The 20,330-nt window shown below is 39.2% G+C and overlaps 1 protein-coding gene across 2 annotated transcripts in view; it reads right to left on the minus strand.

Moving 5' to 3' along the window:
• Positions 1 to 20,330, minus strand: part of LOC127436309 (transcription factor Maf-like) — a 130,237-nt gene that overhangs the window by 51,774 nt on the left and 58,133 nt on the right. Inside the window, exon 3 of one of the 2 annotated variants that reach the window (XM_051690385.1) lies at positions 16,533 to 16,547. The exons of the other annotated variant lie outside the window; for it this stretch is intronic. The gene's annotated coding sequence lies outside the window, so the exon portion shown is untranslated. Of the gene's footprint in view, positions 1 to 16,532; positions 16,548 to 20,330 lie in introns of those variants that run through there. 2 annotated transcript variants of the gene reach the window in all.

The raw sequence follows: 20,330 nt of genomic DNA on the forward strand, positions 1-20,330 counted from the left end.
CTTTCGGTCTTAGAATAAGGACCACCACAGCTATTAAAGAAAAACTGATGCTGTGTAATTTCAGGGTTTACATATGTTACATTCCTGATATTCAATAGGCTATTTTGAACAATCATCTAAAGCATTGCCATCACAGCTGCATTATGTCCCGTATACTTGTCCAGCAACTTTTAACGACCAACTAAACTTGATTGTCATCTCAAATTATTTTTAGTGTCATAATGCAATTTACATTTTCTGAAGAAGGGTTGGCTACCACGATTAAATTAATCACGAACAGTGGCTATTCATTTGTTCTCCATGCACTTGTCAAATGTGCATGTCTTGAAACGAGATATTTGTATTGGCACTCCTGGAAGTGTCATGTTTGCAGTGATCGGATCTTTATGCCGTTCAGATCAATCCATAATCACGTACAATAAATTGGCTTTCAAGGATCCTATACCTTGTCATCATGATTAACACAGGCAACTATTGGGGTAAATTCTGTCATGTGACACAACATTTTTGCGTTAATGCCAATTTTCTCGACAAAAAGTGTTTCCAAACCAGTTTTTGCGACATTTAATGTATCGACATAGAGTTTATGCGCTAGAGTTAAACGGAAAAATATTATGTCGACATTTGTGAAATTTTAGCGATAAAATGCAATTCCATCAGCATAATTTTGATGCGCTAAAACTTTTTCCGCAAAAAATCCTTGGATGGAAACATAGTTTATGTCGCACATCCAATGTTCTAATCCTGTTGGTTCAACAATATAGAGCTGTCATTAATGATGTTGCGCTGGGGATGGAGTAATAATTTGTGCGGATATTAAATAATAATAGCTCATTTACACGTACACCAGAAATCTGTTTAATGCGCAAAAGCTGCCGAAGACACGAAAGCGGTGTGCACTCTGCAAAGCAATACATACATTGCGATGCAATGGTGGAGTTTCCCTTTACATCAGACTTCGGGATTCCCCAACGCATTTGAGCACATACGTACATGCGCACTCTTCAAAAACCTAAAAGAACTGTACTTACAGTATGCGTTAACATGGACACATAAACCACGTTCTCCGACAGAAATCGTGTGCATTAAAAGCACTTTCTCTTAATAGCCTTTAATCCCTTAAACAGCTACATTTGTGTTTACATTATGTTTCAGAATGCCACTTTCTGCAAAACCGTTTTTTTAAGAGCATGTAAAAATTCTCAAAATCTTGACAGAATAATATCTATATATATGGAGTAAAAGATACTGAAGCCCCAGCGAAGTCAAATGATGTCCACACAGCAAACTAATAAGGAACTATACTTCTAATCAGGGTAGTTACAACCACACAACTTTGTGATGCTGTTTGCGAATGTTTGTTGGATATGGTTTCTGGAAACACTAAATCGTTAAACTATGTTAGTAATGATGGAACTTACCATAGTTAGCCATAGTTACCATACTGACCATAGTTGTTTAACAATGGTTTTGGGAAAATGCCCCATCTTGGCCAGGCTGGGAGACTAGCTAACCACACCTTAGTCTGGTTTAAGCTGTATTTTTTTTTTTTTTTTTTTTTTCAGCAGGGAAAATATATAAATATGCATACAGTATGAGAAGATTGTATAAAGTTGGAAATAAAAGAAAAGTAATGGCTAGATTTGTAAGTGTTGTTTTTGCATGGCTTGAGCCAGTTGCATCTTCGCTTTCTAAAACTGCTAGCATGTGTGTTGACTGGCTAACTTTAGCATCATGTCAGAGACTGACGGCTCTTAAGCCCGTATACTGTGTCATTAATGAATGCAAACGCAGCGCTAAATGATAAACATCAGTAATTTAAACCACACAAGGGTGGAACAATTCTAGCCTGAGACGCCTTTCTGCACTGTCAACAAACTAGCGCTCATCTGTTTAGCCCAAGTAACACCCCTTCAAGGAAACAATCAAATATTCATACGATATCATCCTTCCAGAACGAACGGCCTACGATTCATGCCGCTTGTTTAGCTTTTAGAATTTAAATGCCAGAGATATGAATAGAGAGCATTTTTATGTATGATAGCATTGTAGCAGCTGCCCTCTCACCTCGTACGATGTTCATACATAACACTGTATTAACTAGCTTAATAGGTCATTTGAATGCTAACAGACGAAAAAATTGAAGTTATTTCTCGAATAATAAATTGTGATATGCATCTGTGTTCATGGAGAATGGTGTGTCTTATCAGAGAAAAAGCTAGGATGAATAAATGTGCTGTATTTTCATTGTATATTTGTTTTTGTTTTGTTTTTTAAAGCTAATACCATATTCTTCTCTGGATTCTTTTTTTAAACACTAGATGCATGTATCAAATATATAATTAGTTGTTTATTCTGTACTTAAATTTAAAGTTGAGTTTAATGCCAGGTACTTTCAACATATCTTTAGTTTATAAACAATACATTTATGAATTTGACAGACATTTTAATCTAAAATAACTTACACTGAGTTCAAGGTTTGCGCATTACATTTTGTCAGTATGTGGTTTCCTTGGAAATCGAACCCACAACTTTCACATTTTTAGTTCAATGCTCTACCAGTTGAGCTACAGAAACATTAACACTCAGAAATCTAACACTGCTAATGCTGTACCAAACACTGTCCCAAACACTCACTTTAGCCACATTACATACTACTGTGCACACTATACAAATGACTTACACACTAATTTAAATTGTAACTAATAAGGGTCTGTATAAGAGGCCTCTTGAAGTGAAATCTAAACATTAATCTTGTTTAAGAGTGTTAGCGTCGTCATCATGTCTCTTTATTCAACTTATATCTCATATCAGCAGTGCACACAAAGTGCTGTCACAGTGACACCTTGCCTGCTGTAAAATATGAACCAAGGAGCTTAAAAAAAAAAAAAAGCCACAAAGACTGCGGCAATCCCGTGGTAAGAAATATGCAGATGGAAGCTTATGTATGAAATTAACCTTTGCTTTTCTAACTCCTGTCTCTGGCTCTCTAGCCCTGTCTCACATGTAGCATACAAATGACCAGCCGCAGCTCCTGCATATTGATTCTTTAGACTCAGGGAATACTTATACACCCGCCCGCCTGTGTGTTTCCCACAAATCTGTGTGGAGGACAGTGGGGAATATGGTTTATGGGAGGAAGGGCGCGTTTCTCTTTTGTGCACGCTGTTCTTTAGCATTACAAACTAGCTGTTTCTCACAATGAGCATGAGTTGTATGGTAACAGAGACGGTCTGGCACCTCGGGAAATGTAGCGCAGGGGTTTACAACACCTCCACTGACTTATATGTGATAAGGAAAGACAAGAAGATATATAGAAACAAAAAATTTGATAATGAACAAATATTGAAAAAGTACAGTCAAAATAAAATACAATTACAAAAAAGGCTCATCTGCAGTATTTGCACTAAATGCCATTATAATTAGTGACCTTAACAAATATGTGCACATGTGTGGTAACTTCTAAATTAACTGCTTTAATTCAAGTCAAAAATACGATTTAATATGACAGATTTGATTAAAGGTTATACAAATAAAAATATTTTTAAGGGGCATTTCAGGTATAAATACACTTTATTGCCAAAAGTATTCGCTCATCTGCCTTTAGACGCATATGAACTTAAGTGACATCCCATTCTTAATCCATAGGGTTTAATATGACGTCGGCCCACCCTTTGCAGCTATAAGAGCTTCAACTCTTATGGGAAGGCTTTCCACAAGGTTTAGGAGTGTGTTTATGGGAATTTTTGACTATTCTTCCAGAAGCGCATTTGTGAGGTCAGACACTGATGTTGGACGAGAAGGCCTGGCTCGCAGTCTTCGCTCTAATTCATCCCAAAGGTGCTCTATCGGGTTGAGGTCAGGACTCTGTGCAGGCCAGTCAAGTTCTTCCACACCAAACTTGCTCATCCATGTCTTTATGGACCTTGCTTTGTGCACTGGTGCGCAGTCATGTTGGAACAGGAAGGGGCCATCCCCAAACTGTTCCCACAAAGTTGGGAGCATGGAATTGTCCAAAATCTCTTGGTATGCTGAAGCATTCAAAGTTCCTTTCACTGGAACTAAGGGGCCAAGCCCAGCTCCTGAAAAACAACCCCACACCATAATCCCCCCTCCACCAAACTTCACAGTTGGCACAATGCAGTCAGACAAGTACCGTTCTCCTGGCAACCGCCAAACCCAGACTCGTCCATCAGATTGCCAGATGGAGAAGCGTGATTCGTCACTCCAGAGAACGCGTCTCCACTGCTCTAGAGTCCAGTGGTGGCGTGCTTTACACCACTGCATCCGACGCTTTGCATTGCACTTGGAGATGTATGGCTTGGATGCAGCTGCTCGGCCATGGAAACCCATTCCATGAAGCTCTCTACGCACTGTTCTTGAGCTAATCTGAAGGCCACATGAACTTTGGAGGTCTGTAGCAATTGACTGCAAAAAGTTGGCGACCTCTGCGCACTATGCACCTCAGCATCTGCTGACCCTGCTCTGTCATTTTATGTGGCCTTCCCCTTCGTGGCTGAGTTGCTGTCATTCCCAATCGCTTCCACTTTGTTATAATACCACTGACAGTTGACTGTGGAATATTTAGTAGTGAGGAAATTTCACGACTGGACTTGTTGCACAGGTGGCATCCTATCACAGTACCACGCTGGAATTCACTGAGCTCCTGAGAGCGGCCCATTATTTCACAAATGTTTGTAGAAGCAGTCTGCATGCCTAGGTGCTTCATTTTATACACCTATGGCCATGTAAGTGATTGGAACACCTGAATTCAATTATTTGGATGGGTGAGCGAATAATTTTGGCAATATAGTGTAGCTCCTGTTTGACTTTCTTCTCTGGAACACAAAATAAAATGTTAGGCAGAATGTTAGGGACTGACAGCATCAGTCACCATTCAATTTCATTATATGAAAAAAAAAAAAAGATGCAATGGAAGTTAACAGTGACTGAGGCTGTCAGTACCTAACATTCTGTCTAACATCTTCTTTTGTGTAAAAAAAAGAAAAAAAGAAAAGAAAAAGAAAGTCAAACTGCACAGTTTCACTTATTACAAAAATAAATAAAAATCAATACATAAATCAATAATAATAAAAATAATAATAATGATAATAATAAATACATTTAAAATATTATGAAAGCTTCTTATACTGTTTGATCCTACTTTCATTTATTTTGATGTTACAGTAGTAACAGTAATTGTCAACATGGTATTTTGGGAGTATAAATGTATTTATGATGACCCTGGTGACATAATTTGCCATGGTACATGTCAAAAGAACATCATCGTAAATTGTAGTTGAAATAATTATACAATAACTAGCAGGTACTGTCACACTTTCCATTAATGTTCCCTAAAAAGAGCGACTTTCATGCAAAACATACCAAATAATGAGCATTTTAATTAACATGCTGTTATAATAATAATAATATGGTAATAAACACACTTATTCATACCTATATTAATCAGTAACCTAAAAAAAACAAATTCATGATTTGTGTCACAATGTAGCAACATTTTACTATTATAGTGAGTTTAAAAGGAGGGATTTTGTCATTTTGCTGCAGTCCGTTTATAATAATTATTGTAATGTTAACTCACTTGTTTTTACTTTCCTTGTACGTTGATTTCAAAAGAATGGTTTTATGTAGTCCTAGTTACCTAAATTCCTCTGCAAAAACCCTTTTCAGCTCTTCATTGACATGGAATGAGTCAGGAATGAGGACCCAAATGCAGGAGTGAACGAAAATGCAAATAATTTTATTAGAACAACTGAAAACAGAACAGGTAAAACAAAACTCTCACAGAGGAGAGAAAACAAAACAAAAACATAAATTAGAAAAAGTATAATAACTAAGACCGACCAGGAACAGACTGACTGATGGTGTCTGATGGGTGCTGGTTACTGGGCTGTGTAACCTACTGGTAGCTGGTGTCTGATGGGTGCTCGCCACTGGGCTGAGAAACATACTGGTAGCTGGTGTCTGATAAGTGTTGGCAACTGGACTGATCAACAGACTGGTCGACTGTGTCAGACAGATGCTGGCCACTGGACTGAGTAAAAGGCTGATTGCTGGTGTCTGATGGGTGCTGGTTACTGGGCTGAGCAACAGAATGGTAGCTGGTGTCTGATGGATGCTGATTAACGGGCTGTGTAAAAGGCTGGTCGACATCCACAGGGGATCGGACAGAGTGGTGATTAGCGGCCGCTTAGCTGAGAGTGTGGTTTGTGGCAGCTGCTGGGCAGATGGTGAGGTCAGTCGCAGATGCTGAGAGTTGGACAGGATCAGACAGGGAGTTGGTGGCCATTTAGAACTGGACAGGGTTAGACTGGACGTAGATGGCCACGGAGCAGGGTTCAGACTGTAAGTGGGCGGCCGCTGGACAGGATTCAGGAAGGACGTGGGCGGCCGCTGGGCAGTGATCAGACCGGACGTGGGCGGCTGCTGGACAGGGGTCGGTCTGTACGTGGGAGGTCGCTGGACAGGGGTCTGACTGGATGTTGACGGCCGTGAGATAGGTTTCGGACTGGACGTGGGCGGCCGCTGGACAATGTTCAGACTGGCCGGCCACAGGCATAGGGTCAGGCTGGGCAGCAGCTGCAGTGGGCTCGGACCCCTCCTGGAACGCTGTAGCAGACCCTGATGCAGGGACCCCTCTCCTCTTCCTCCTCCTCATCCTCTTATGGGTGGAAAGAGCAGCAGGCTGCTTCACTTCCTGGTGGTCCGCAGTGGAAAGGGCAAGCTGGTCCTTGGCAGCCGCAGGAGGCTGGGCAGACTGGATGGTGACCGCTGGTGATTGGACAGAATCGTCAATGGCTACAGGGAACTCAACAGGATCATTGACGGTCACAGGGGACTGGACAGACTTGTTGACAGCCACGAGGAACTGGACAGGCTCGTCAACAGCCTCAAGGAGCTGGACAGACTTTTCGACAGTCACGGGGAACTGGACAGGCTTGTTGACAGCCTTAGGAAACTGGACGGACTCATCGACAGCCACAGGGAACTGTATGGGCTCATCAACAACCACAGGGAACAGGACGGGCTCATTGATGGCCACAAGGAACTGGACGGGTTCGTCGACAACCCCAGGGAACTGGACGGAGTAGGACAGGCTCGTCGACAGCCTCGGGGAACTGGACAGACTCAATGACCACAGGGAACTGGATGGGCTCGTCGACAACCACAGGGAACAGGACGGGCTCATTGATGGCCACAGGGAACAGGACAGGCTAATCAACAGCCTCAGGAAACTCGACAGCCGCCATGGTCCGGAGCATTGGCAGCAACTGGGGAACGGCCTCCATGGCCATGAGTGCTGGCTGCTACTGGGGAATGGGCTCCGTGGCCGGGAACGCTGGTAGCAACTGGGGATCGGCCTCCATGGCCGTGAGTGCTGGCAGCGACTGGGGATCGGGTGCCTTACTCGGCTTCCTTCTCCTCCTCCTCTGGACAGTCGGAAACACTACAGTATGAAATGACGGCCGCCTCCTGGCGGTCAGCAGCGGCCACCTCTGCCTCCTGGCTATCAGTAGCAGTCTCCTCCGCCTCCTGGTGGTCAACAGCCGGCCCCTACACCTCCTGGTGATCAGCAGTGTCCGTTGCCGGTGAGGGAGTATTGTTATCCTCAGGCTGGGATGAAGGAAGGAAGTCCTCCAAGGCACAGGCTGAGATAAACTCATCCCATTTCAAGGCAAACTTGATCATAGCATCAAGACTTCCCCCATCACCTGTCTCTGGGACACAAGACCTGATGGGCTCATTCAGACTAGCCCTAAACAATTGCATAAGGCTGGCCTGATTGTGACCCAGAACTGAGGACAGCACCAAAAACTCCAAGGCATACCCCCTCAATGACTTGTCCTCCTGCCGGAGTTGGAAGAGTTTCCTGGCTTGTTTGGCTCTGCGTCAAGTGGGAAGTAGTGAACAAAAAGAAAAACTAATTCCTGCTTGGTCCATGTTGCTCAGATCCTTATGTCACAGAATGAGTCAGAAATGAGGACCCAAATGCAAGAATGAGTGAAAATAAAAATAATTTCATTAAAACAACTGAAAACAGAACAGGTAACACAAAACTCTCACGGGGGAGAGAAAACAAAACAAAACATAAACAAGAAAAAGTATAATAATTAAGACCGACTGGGAACAGGAACAAGACAGGAACAGACTGACTAGTAACAAAACTCACAAAACGATCTGACAAATGCAAGAGGAAAGATGGCACAATATACAAGCAAGGCACATGAGAAACAGGTGAAGGCAATTAACATAACGATGACTAAACGAAGGAGAGTGACAAGGGTAACAAGGAGGCGGGAACAGGGAAGCACACGGCTAACAGAAACACAGACACAGCCAATTACACATACACATGACAAACACACACAAACAGAAAATAGACAGAGACCAAAGGGCAGACAGAACAGGATCATGACACTTTATGCTCATTCACTGCATATATCATATAATATAGCCTGATAAATATAAACCATACTTAACTTTAGGTTTCTCATGTTGGCATCCCCTTAAAAAATCTTCTTATGTGTCCACTTTACAATAAGGTACATTTAAAGTATGTTATTAATATTTAATGAGTGTTATTAAGCATGTATATCATGTGAGGTAAAATGCCTGTTGTTATAACCGTATCAACCCAGTAGCACATCACACGGCAGGACAGGTCAACTTCCCAAACTGTTTAAATTATATTCTTACACTGTCTAAATGAGATTATATATTAATTTCATATAATGTTACAGTATTTTGGCTGAAACTATGTATGGTTATGATGATGAATTTTCATAAGGGACATTGGTAAGAGTGGTTGTTGGCACAAACTGTAATACACTGCAGCTTACGATTAATTTGTGTGATTGTAGTAATATGGAGGAGCCGTTAGGAGATCTGCTGAAAGGCATCTATAAGAGGCTGCATATGGAGTCCCCTTGAGGTCGCCAATGCTAGACATAATGAAATAAAGACAGTGCTGGTGGCAGAGAGAGAGTGACACAAATGTGCATGGAGGTGAAGAGGTGGCAAGGCCACTGCGGCTATAATCACATCATCTGCTGGGACAGACAGCCCACCTGCAGGAGGAGTGGACAGGACACAGCCAAGAGACACAGAGAACTCCAGAGGAGAGACGGGAAGGACACGGCAATGTTGCAACTGTGAGATATTTTACATGTTAATGTAAAGTAAAATAAAAAGACATTTCTGTTGAATACAGGTATGTCTTCAACTGTTGACTAAGTAAAAAAAAAAAAAAAAGAAAGAAAGAAAGCAATTACCAATTACTTGTCTAAAATTTTAATCAGATTATTTAACTGATTACCTCATTGAAAATGTGTTATCATTCCCCTTACTTTTTTTTCAGTTTACAGGGTCTAGTGCTGTTACAGAAACCGGTGGGACTTCTCAAGGTGCCAATTTCAGAGATCTGTTACAGGCAGTAGCAACATTTTATGTGTCTTATTCCAAAAAGCCACTTACAGCACCTTTAATCCTGAAAGATTCCATCCTTCCTTTTGTTGTTCATCACATTCTGGACAATGTGAAAAAAAATGAGCAGTTCTCACTGCAGAATCTTACCCACACTGTTATGGTTTCACAGTCATATACCAACATCAAAACACATACAAACAAATTCACGTGCTCTGTAATGTCAGTTACAGGCCCACCCTCTCTCTTCATTATACAGTCGTGCCCTGTGTCCTCATGCGGACAGGTTTGGACTCATTTTCCCAGAATTCCCACTGAGCTGCTCTGCATTGCAGAACATGAGCGGCTCGGGGGGGGGCCCTTCTGTAGTCCCTATTTATAGCAGGACGCCGCAGCACATGCAACACTCTCTCTCCCTCTCTCTCTGGCACAGTTCATGCGCCTGCCAAACACGCTTCCTATAAAATACCGTGCTGTTCTGCTGTCATCCAACAACACTAGAGTTATTTCAGTGCAATTGTAAGCATTAAAAGACCAAATCATCATGCTGAAACATGCAAGGTGGGAATTCAGTAAAAATTAATTGTGACTGCTGATAGCATTGTTTATTTGCTCATGCTGTCTGCATTGTATAAGTACCTGATTCACTCAAACATTTATGCAAATGTGCAGTACAGACACCTGACTGGAATCTGACCTGAATATGCATGTTATTTTTGGATACAGTACATATGTAATGTTTTTGATGTTTAAATGCTTTCTCTGATCCAGTGTTAATCAGATGTTTTTTGTTGTTGTCATCAATAACGAAGACAAGACGAAAAGAGTTTTAACATACTGTTGACAACAATATGACAAGAAAAAAACAATATTGCAAGATTTTCACAATGCGCTGTTTTTACTTATTTGGGTCAATCACAAATAAGGTTGTCCGAGGTGATAAAAATAAGAAATATTTAAAAAATCTGGCTTAAAAAAACACGTATCAAGTTCACAGACATGCAGTCTTTGAGTTTATGTTGTGTTTGCAAATTGTTTGAAAAACATTTATAGCATTTTGTTCAAAACATTTAAGATTAAAAATTTAAGATTAAAGATTTAATGACTTTAAAAATGTAATGTGGTGTAACCATCAAGAAAAAGCTATTTAAATAGTTTCCTTGCATCTTGAATACATTAGAGTGTACACAACCTCATCATTCATTTAAAAAAAATGTTCAAACATACACCGATCAGCCACAACATTAAAACCACCTGGCTAATATTGTGTAGGTCCCCCTCGTGCCACCAAAACAGCGACAACCCGCATTTCAGAATAGCATTCTGAGATGCTATTCTTCTCACAACAATTGTACAGAGCAGTTATCTGAGTTACCGTATACTTTTTCAGTTCGAACCAGTATGGCCATTCAAGGCGTTTCCTTCCACAGAACTGCCCCTCACTGGATGTTTTTTTTTTTTTTTTGCCACCATTCAGAGTAAATTCTAGAGACTGTTGTGCATGAAAATCCCAGGAGATCAGCAGTTACAGAAATACTCAAACCAGCCCATCTGGCACCAACAATCATCCATGCGATTATCTAATCAGCCAATCGCATGGCAGCAGTGCATAAAATCATGCAGATACGGGATGATGAAATGAAAATTCTCTCATCATTTACTCAAATTTATGCCATCCCAGATGTGTATAACTTTCTTTCTTCTGCTATAGACAAATGATGATTTGGAAAAAAATATCTCAGCTCTGTGGATGAGAGACAGATCAATATTTAATTCTTTGTCCTTTTTTCCTATAAATCTCCACTTTCACTTTCAGATGTGAAAGTGAAACTAAACAGATGCCACATGTGACTATAGATGTGAAAGTGAAAGTAGAGATTTATTGTAAAAATGACTTAAATATTGATCTGTTTCTCACCCACACCTATCATATCAACTTCTGAAGACATGGATTTAACCACTGGAGTCTTATGGATTACTTTTATGCTGCTTTTATGTGCTTTTTGGAGCTTCACATTTCTGGCCACCATTCACTTGCATTGTACTGACCAACAGAGCGGAGATATTCTTCTAAAAATCTTAATTTGTGTTCAGCAGAAGAAAGTCATATTAATCTGGGATGGCATGAGGGTGAGTAAATTATGAAAGAATTCTCATTTTTGGGTGAACCATTCCTTTTAGTAATTATTTTAAACATAATGGATGTAACAGTTAGATTTTCTGATATAGATCAGTTCTTTTGTCACTGCGATTGTCAACTAACAAACACCATGAGTGTTCAACATCACATACACCAGAGATGTGTTTAAAAACAATATATCCAAAATTAGCCCGTAGAGTTTTGTGCCGAAGTAGATCACTAAAAAGCATTTGCGTGAAGGCGTCTCAACACGTAAATACTGTTGTCATGACGAGTACATATCTCTGATGAGCTATTCAAGAATTTGGACAGATTTTATGGAGTTATATATGTGCCACAATTCTGTGTGTGCAAAATTATAAGTGTGCAATATTTTATTTTGAGCACACAAACATTTTCTGTGCATGCAAGATGATATATTGAGCACACAAAAAGGTATTCTGCAGGCACGTGAACTCAGTTTTGTAAAGCAATGTGTCTTCTTGTAAAGATAAATTCACTTTGCTGAATAAAGTTTATTTGAATATGAATTTGCACAGAATTCTGAAATGTACGTATCTTCACTTTTTTTTTGCATGTGCAAGATCTCACTCACTCTCTCCTCATACCCACTCTGCGTGCTCTCATAGCTTTGACCGCTTGTTTGCTCAACAAGGTCACAGCATTATAATGTGACAGAATTTCAGCCAATCAGTGATGAGGTGTTACATTTTGATTAACTGGCTAGACCACAGATCATACTGCTAGTAAAAACAAGAGGAAGAGGAGAAGGGGATAGTTTGTTTTCAAGAAAGGAAATGTGTAACACACTATGACCACATGAAAGCAGCTCTTTTGTTAACTTAACTGTTTTTATTTAACCTTTATGAAATATATTTTTTAGTCTGTACACTGCCAATACGCTTACTAGCTAGCTAAATATCTGTCTAGCTCTCTTAGCTAGTATTTGCTTATCTAGGTTAACAAGTTACACATACATAGCTACTAGCTTGGCCATGTTAGCCACCACTTTCATCTGAAATTATATTAATGTAACCTCTCCCATGCGTAAAACTCTTTAAGACTAACATAATAGTGTGGTTTTGGGGGAACTTACTTTGACTTCTATCTATCCCAAAGGATATTCTGGGAGATCAGTTTATTTATTTATTTTTAATTTTTTCTCCCCAATTGGAATGGCCAATTCCCAATGCGCTCTTAGTCCTTGTGGTGGCGTAGTGAAGGATGAATCTCAGTTGCCTCCGCGTCTGAGACGTCAATCCGCACATCTTATCATGTGGCTTGTTGAGCACATTACCACGGAGATGTAGCGCATGTGGAGGCTTCACGCTATTCTCCGCGGCATCCACGCACAACTCACCATGCGCCCCACCGAGAGCGAACCACATTATAGCGACCACAAGGTGTTTAGCCCATGTGACTCTACCCTCCCTAGCAACTGGGCCAATTTGGTTGCTTAGGAGACCTGGCTGGAGTCACTCAGCACGCCCTGGATTCGAACTCGTGACTCCAGGGGTGGTAGTCAGCGTCAATACTCGCTGAGCTACGCAGATCTCAGGAGATCAGTTCATTAAAATAAATGTGACCAGATTACAGTCAATGGATCAGCAACCACTGAACCTTCTTTTTGTTATTACTCTATGAAATATTATTTTCAAAATATAGTTATTTTGTCCACCTTCTTTAGTGTGTCCTCTCCTATTTTTTTCCGACAGCCTTGTATATTATAAATATTATGAATATTATAAATAGTGCCTAAATTATTTCTATTCTTGATAATAAATTAGAAAAGCTGTTTATGTTTGCATTTCAAAGCTGTGGGGTATCTTGAAATGTTCAGTATGCTGTTTTTATTAAGTTTATGCATTCTATCACAACCCTTCTGGCAAAATTGATTAACGAGTAGAAAAGGAAAAAAAGGAAAAGAGGCTAATTATGTCTCCTGTCATAGTTTAGGGTAAATTAAATGTACAGTATATTGAACCTCAGTTGTTTGAGACTGCAAAAAGTTGTAAAAAATAGAAAGAAAGAAAAAATCCATAGCATTGCATGATCCCAGATAACTATATTTTGAAAAACTTACATTACAGTAAGTTAACCCTACATTATTCCTGGTATGTCTATAATATGTGGGGTAAATATCTTTTTTAATTATAACTGAATACAGTATATAAAGTGTGTACTGAACATGGAACATTGTGCCTGTTCACTCTGCTGCTACATTTACACTGAGATGTTCATGGTTGCTGTAGCTACCTCAACTGTTCAGTCGCAGAGCGCTTGTAAGCAGCTTCTAATAGCCAATCCTGACATAGGAGACGGGACTTGTCGGAATACGGTTGGAAAAGCAAACGAGCAGTCTATACTTCCGAGCACATGCAGAGGGCATACGAGGAGAGAGAATGAGATCTTGAACACGCGAAATATTTATTAATCTTTGCAAGAAGACACGTTGCTTTACAAACCTAAGTTCAAGTGCATACAAAATAAGTTTTTGTGCGCTCAAAATATCAACTTGCAAGCTCAAAATATCATCTTGCATACACAGAACACTTCTGCACGCTCAAAGTATAATTTTGCATGCTCAAAATACAATTTTGCGTGTACAGAACTTTGGCACATATATAACTCCATAAGATTCACGCCGTGTTGGATTAACTCTCAAGTGAGATTGCGAGCGCACATGTTTGATTGACAGACAGCGCGTGAGTGCACATGTACTATGTATGAACGCACGCTCAGACCGACTGCCGCTCTCATAATAACATCAGCCATGCTCAGATATTATTTGTTTTATTTATTTATTTATTTATTTGTAACATCCTCTTGCAGTTGAATTCCCTCTCTAACGTGATTCAGCAATGAAGAGAACTAGCGTAAATCCTCATGAAAATGGACATCTCACAATTCATACAGATTTGATAGGCTGCTGATAAATATATTTCTGATGATGATATCATAACGCGGGCCGCAAAAGATCAGTCGAAGGCCACATGCAGCTCGTGGGCTGCGTGTTGGCGCTGCTCTGTCGCATCATTTGAAAAACTATACAGTTCAACAGACTCACCAACATTTACACACTTAATCCAATGTGATTTGCTTCCACAGTAGCTCACCTCGTAAAGCGTTGGATTCTGGACTCTGAAAAAACGAGGTTCGAGACCAGTCAGAGTTCAGAAACCAGACCAGAGTTCAAGAGTGTCACAGAAGCGACGCAAAATAATGTGGTTGCTTCAGAAAATGTTTTTCATGTCTTATTTATTTTTTGGACACTGTCGGTTAGGTTTAGGTGTTGGTTGAGAGTAAGGATGTCTGTTTTGTTTACCTCTCGTTTCATTTTAGATCACTATTGGTTAGGTTAAGGTTAAAGTTTTAGGTTAGGGAGGGATGTTTTACTCATTAAAACCTACATCTAAAATTCACCTTAAAAACCTCGTCTGATTACGACACTATTTCACTCCCTTTTGGTGCCCCCACTGGACATTTCATTAGTATTTGACATTTTTCCAAACCTTTTGTTACTTTGCAACAGAAGAAAAGCAAACAAATGGCATAGCTGTAAATGTAAACTGCACATAGCTCGGTGATAGTGATGTCCGATTCGCAAACGAATAATTTGAGTTGAATCTTTTGACCAATGAATAGATACTTTTTAATCTGTATAATTGGTTCAAAAAGTAATCTGAACGATTTATTATGTGAATCAGTTCACAAATCTGAATTAAAATCACCCGGAACCCCAAACAGTTTGTGTTGCATCTCCACTCGGGAATCTTAAGAGAAGAAACTTTTCATGTACATTCTAATCTGTTTTTTTGGCTATAAATTGCTTACAGTTATGTTACAGTATGTGCCTTAACATTTGTTCAATTCTCCCACCTTTCCTTGAGTACTGTTTATATGTGGAATATTAAGCAGTTCGTAACCAAGGTACTCCGTTTAAGAATCAACAATGACCATCTGTGCCATTATTTATAGCATTTACTTGAATGTTTTTCTCATGAGCTACTTTAACTTTTACTTGAGTCAATTTCCATAAAGTTATCTTTATGACAACTGGGTACTCTATACAGCTATAGAGTTATCCGTTTATCTGACCAATGGAAGACTTTGCCTTTAAATACACCTGCTGGAGCAGTATACCAGCACATATAGCACCTGGTCAAGTTAGACTTTAGATGGTTAGTGAATAAGACTCAGGTTTTTGTGCTAAAACACTGCATCCAAAAGTGGCTGTTGAATTGTGAATTCTCCCCATTAGCTGGACAAGATATTCCACAAGACACCAACAGATGGATTCCAAGTTCTGTGGTCTTTTTATTCAACATGCTCAGCTCAGATAGACAGACAGAGAGGCGGAGAGGAGAGAGAGACAGATCCAAAGGCAGTCTTGGCCTCCACATCGCTGAGCCATGTTTACTGCAGACATTCAATCCACCCTAGGGCATTACACGCCTATTTACAGTAGAGTCTATTGATAGCAGCAAACTTCATAGTTTATTTCAATTAGGAGATAGGAAATAGGAAATCACATTTAAATCAATCACACCTCTCCCCGGGCCGAAATCAATGCCGCCTTTCCAGGGGTTTCTACACTGAAGCACCACGTTCCGATATACCCCCGTACACTTCATCGCCAACTGTGTGTGAGTGCAGAAGTGTGTGTATGTGAAAAACACTCGATCAATGCTTCTCACAAAGACATTACTTGGGAGGGCGGACATATACACGTATACAGAAGCTTTTTAATGGAACACAACCTACATTAGTCCGGTAAAGGGGAGATCAGCTTACGAGACTAAGAAAGACAAATATTTCTGCAGCCACAAAGGCATTCGCAAAAGAATGTCGGGTAGTGAAGTCTCATCATAATGAAATTAATATTCATAGTCCTTTTTTCAAATGGTGGGACGGCTAGTGATCAGATATATAGAGTCAATCGCCACAGGCGAGTCTATGTGTCCTGTGAAGACAACAAAGAACAATGATTAGACTTAATTCATGAAACACAAGCAGAATGAATTCCTTCATAAATAGTTAATAAAACCATTATTCGTGAAATCACTTCAAAAATATTCAAACATAAATTATTCTTGGATACATTTTCAAATGTGTCAATTTATGTAGGACTAGTTTTACAAACAGTTCACACAGAAATGTACTTTGTTAATGTTTCATGAATGAGAACCCTTTTTCTACGTTTTTCCAGATTCCCCAAACCAAGACCAACATTTTTAATTGTAACTCCCCATAAAGCTTTCAAGCGACATCCCCCAAACATTGTTCAGACCTGCAGCCTGTTTTGACTCGGTTAGAAATGACTTTTCTCACTGATCAGACTTAAGGGGGTTGCACACCGGATGTGTCTGGCGGACGACATGGCACATTCTTAAATTCGAACGAATTGTTTTCTTTGAGTGTACACACCGTCTCTCACCATCTGTCGCCAGTGCCCAGCTACGACTCCAGAGGCTGTTCAAATTTATGCCGCTCCACGGAGCGTAACTCGCTTATTTTTCCATTAAATTTGACCAAATCATTATCAAAGGACATCGATTATTTACTCTAGCCATGACTGGATGATATATTGTCTATATGTTTCTTTCATATAGCCTGCACAATGTGTTTTAAGTTACAAGTATTTATTTTGTGGTTTGACAGCTTGAATAAAGCGCATTCAATGCTACAGATAGGGAATTTCCATAGTAAGATAGCATCATTAACATCGCCATGTCTAATCGTTCAGTTTGCGCAGTTACACCAGTTCCATACACTAACCTGCAAACTCATCAACATTCATCATTCATTCTTGAAGAAGGGAAAAACCTTTTGTGTGCACTGTCTACCACCTGAACCACATCGACGTGCCCTGTGTTTGATACCTGTGCCGTGTCCTACCCACGGCACAAGGCGGCGTGGTGCTTCTCATCCGGTGTGCGACCGCCTTTACAGTTTTCCCATAATGGATGATTAAAAATCCAACGATCCTACTGACTTACATCAGAGATGGGCCACTTTAATTAAAATGAATGGGAGAAATTAGAACGCCCAACGGCAGCCAACAGTCAACGGATGTAGAAAGGAAGTCCTGCCTTATAGGTAAAAGAGTCAATCACCTTTTAGATACAGACATCACCTGTCAATCAACTCGACAATGCTCATACACATTAGCTATACTAGCCGAGAAAATTTCGGTTTTTAGCATAATATGAGGTAAAGAATCAAATTTTATGATACCAATGTTGTCAGATTTTACTGCTGATTTGAAATATGTCCTTTGATTGTAATCTTGACCAACCGTTTAGGAGATTTCTGTCTTTTCTGAAGTAGAGCTGCACTGGAATGACTGGAAATAGCCTCCGGGGAGCATTCCAAAGATGGCGGCCAGTGGACTGACTTGCTAGAAAGACTTTGCTTACATTGAAAGAATGTTCAAAAATGCCACAGAATATTTGTGATTTCAAACCAAACTGTCCAATTTCAACTGTCCAGCTATCTGACGTTTTTCTGTCTATCTTTCATTCTTTTTTGTCTATCTTTTTAACTGTCGGGCCTGTAAAACCTACAAACTTCAAGCTTTTAAAACTATTTGTTTACTAACTGTCAGGCAAGGTTTTTTCAAGCCAACATCAATGTTTGCCTTGATAAGCTTTACATATCTAGCTGTTGATTGTAATAAATTCTGTAAAAATGATTGACAATTTACGCAAGAATAAAACATTAATTTTCAAATGCAACAGTTTATGTAAGAAAGGGCCTCGGTAATGAGACACAAGCAGAAAAATGTTGTATGTAAATCATTAGTAAAACCATTCTTAACGTAAACCATCCCATTTAATTAAATGGAAAAATGTATGTAAGAATGGATCCATGAAGAATTTACAAACTAATTTGTTTTGCTTGTGTTTCATAATAGCCTGATCACATTATTATATGTAACTATTCTTACATAACATTTAAACATACATATTTGTTGGCATCTAAAATTTTTATGTAATTACAGCTTTATTTAAAAATTCATGATATTATATCTGTACAATTAGAATTTTAGAATTTTGAAATGAGAGCGGGAGTTGACTGTTATGGCCGCTATGGCGGATGAAGAAAAAGATTATTGAATAAAAGGCTTACATTTTGATTATAATTACAATAAAATAAACCAATTATTTCCATGAATTCAGTATTCATGAATTCAATAAGGATTCATAAACAATTACACATGTGTTGTTCATACAAACAATTATTACTTTTTAGATGCTGTTAATGTGTAAAAATTGTACGTTTCAGTGTCTATGCGAACGTTAGCAAATGTATGCATGCTAGAACCACACTCTACGTAACAAAGCACACAAATTCTCACAAGGTCATGTTGTTCATGAATAAGGCCCAAATTGTTTGTATAAAACACAAAAAATGTAAGGACAAAAAGGAATTTCTTTGTAAACTTTTCATAAAGCCATTCTCATAGAAATCACATTGAATTAAAATTGTCCATTTAAGTAAGAAAATGTAACAAATAGCATAAAAAAATTAACAATACACATAAAAAAAAAAAAAGAAATTCTCGTGAAAATTTATGCAAGAAGTGGTCTAATTAATGAAACAAAAGCAGACTGAATTTCTGTATGAACTGTTCATAAAACCATTCCTACAATAACATAAAAAAACTAAAAAATTCTGAACGATTTACATGTTTCATGAACAAGACCCATAGAGTGTTGTGAAGTGTTTTCTAATATTTGACATAGGGTAAAAGCAGTGTAAAACATAACCTTTGAGATACATTTGTGTTAGCTGAATGTACATCTTAACCTCTTCAACTCTGCGGACCTGCCACAGAGTCCAACAGGGGGCGCTATGTTTTGCGAAAAAAGTTCACGCTTAACATTTTTTAATTTTCTTAACAACAAGTCTCCGAATATATAAGTCCGGCATATTGGGTATCGTTTGAAAGCTTAGAATCTGAAATTTTCATTGATTACCATCACTTCTGCCGTTATGTTACATAAAATAACAAAATAAGGCCTGAAAACATTTGCATTGCAAATCAGCGCCACCTGGAGGTCATGTGGTAGAAATATTAATATGAAACTTGAGCAGACTGAATTTCTTTATGAACTGTTCGTAAAACCATTCCTACATATATTGTCACAGTGTGACAATTTAAAGTAAGAATTAAAAAAAAAAAAGTTTTACGAATGATTTACACGTTTCATGAATGAGACCTATAGATTGTTCTGAAATGTTTTCTAAAATCTGACAAAGGGTAAAAGCAGTGTAAAACATACTCTTTGAGATACATTTTTGTTAGCTGAATGTGCATTTTAACCTCTTCAACTCTGCGACCCGCTGGCAGGTCCAAAAGGGGGCGCTATGTTGCAAAAAATGTTTACGCTTAAAATGTTCAAGTCTCTGAATACATAAGTCAGGCATATGGCGTATCTTTTGAAAGCTTAGAGTCTGAAATTTTCATCGATAACCATCACTTCTGCATTTGTTATATAAAATAACAAAATAAGGCCTGAAAACTGTTAGCATCGCAAATCAGCGCCACCTAGAGGTCCTGTGGTAGAAATATTAATATGAAACTCGAGCAGATTGAATTTCTTTGTGAACTGTTCGTAAAACCATTCCTACATTAATGTTTTTTACAAACAATTTACATATTCCATAAATGAGACCCATAGACTGTTGAGAAGTGTTTTCTCAAATCTGACAAAGGGTAAAAGCAGTGTAAAACATACTC

Source organism: Myxocyprinus asiaticus, chromosome 46 (assembly GCF_019703515.2).
Source record: "Myxocyprinus asiaticus isolate MX2 ecotype Aquarium Trade chromosome 46, UBuf_Myxa_2, whole genome shotgun sequence".
In the NCBI taxonomy this organism is placed as follows: domain Eukaryota; kingdom Metazoa; phylum Chordata; class Actinopteri; order Cypriniformes; family Catostomidae; genus Myxocyprinus; species Myxocyprinus asiaticus.